Here is a 1,661-nt window from a genome sequence, read left to right on the forward strand (position 1 = left end):
AACCAGCTTCAGGTGGGTTAAGGGAGGGTCAGGCACTGAGCTGGACAGTTAGGTAGCTAAAAGCCCTAAATCTCTATGGTTATAAATTCCCAGAGATGGCGGAGGGGGGTATGCAGACAACTCTATAAGGAAGGAAGAGTAAATTACATATATAAAAACTCAAAACTCACTGCTGTCGAGTCAGATCTGACTCATAGCAACCCCTTCTTGGATTTCCGAGGCAGTATCTCTACAAAAATAGACTGTCCAATCTTCCTTCCAAGGAGTGGCTGGTGGGTTTGAACTACCAGTCTTCTGGTTAGCAGTCAAATGCCTTAAGCACTACATCACCAGAGCTCCTAATTACATATATGTAGTGCACAAAAATTCCTTGAAGGTAGGCATTGTATATTAGTAGACACTTTCTATGTGCCAGGCACCATGCTTGGTACTGAATTGGTAAATGGCTTGGACATTCAAAAACACAAAAATGATCAGGACCTGGTTCCTCACCTACAGGTGTTCAGAGTCTAGCCATGTATACACACAAACACATATATACACACATATACATAAGTATGCCTATATGCCAAGCCTCATTCACTCCAGACTAGGATAAGAATGGGAACTGTGTCATCCAGAAGGATTAACTCTAATGGAGGGATTGGTTAGGTCTTCACAGAAGACTGACATTTGGACTGGGACTTGAGGGTTAAATTAATGCAGTTGTCAGAAAAGGTGATAAGAACATCCAGCTACATGGCACAGCATAGACATACAGACATGAAAGTTTGCAAGACAGAGAAAAGACTGGCTGAAGGATCGAGTGCCTTCTGAGGCTGAAAGGAAAGCCTGGAGACAGAGAGTAAAGAACTTATATGTTGCACTAAGAAGTTGGCCTTTGTCCTGTTGAATGGGTGGAAGTTAAAGAAAATGAATAGGATTAATGGACTCCTAGTGACCAGAAGGCTGGCGGTTCAAACCCACCAGCCACTCCTTGGAAGGAAGGTTGGGCAATCCTACTTCCGTAGTGATACTGCCTCGGAAACCCAAGGAGGGGTCGCTATGAGTTGGGGACGACTTGACGGCAAATAACAACAACAACAACAACAGTGGCCAGCCCATGAGAGTTAAACACAACTCTGGAGACAGTGTGGAAGTGGAGAGACCACTTAAGGAGCAAAGACGCAAAGGGGGCTTGAGCAAGGGCAAACAGGAGGAGGGGGAAAAGTGGGGTGTTCACTAGAGCTTTGGTAGGTTGAACTGCCAGGACTGAGTTGATTGAACATGGCTGGTGAAGGAGGAGAAAACTAGGGTTCTTTCTTCTCCCTAGCTTGAGGGACTAGGTGAATCGGGGAGCCCTTGATGAGACAACAGTGCAGGTGGAGACAATTTAGGCTAGGAGGGTGACTTTAGACCAGAGGTTCTCAATGTCGGCACTATTGACATTTTGGACCTGACTTCTTTGACAGAAGCAGAATTGATACAGAAGACAATTCTTTAACAGAAGAATTATAGTGTTAGTGAGGAATATTGAATATGGACTGCCAGAAGAATCAACAAATCAGTCTTAAAAGAAATACAACCAAAGAGAAGAAATCAAAATTGAAATTCGAAAATTCCTTGAATCAAATGAGAATGAAAACACAACATACCAAAATCTTTGGGACACAGCAAAAGCA

This window comes from Orycteropus afer, unplaced genomic scaffold (assembly GCF_000298275.1).
Source record: "Orycteropus afer afer isolate SDZICR_OR568_19922 unplaced genomic scaffold, OryAfe1.0 scaffold00075, whole genome shotgun sequence".
Classification (NCBI taxonomy): Eukaryota; Metazoa; Chordata; class Mammalia; order Tubulidentata; family Orycteropodidae; genus Orycteropus; species Orycteropus afer.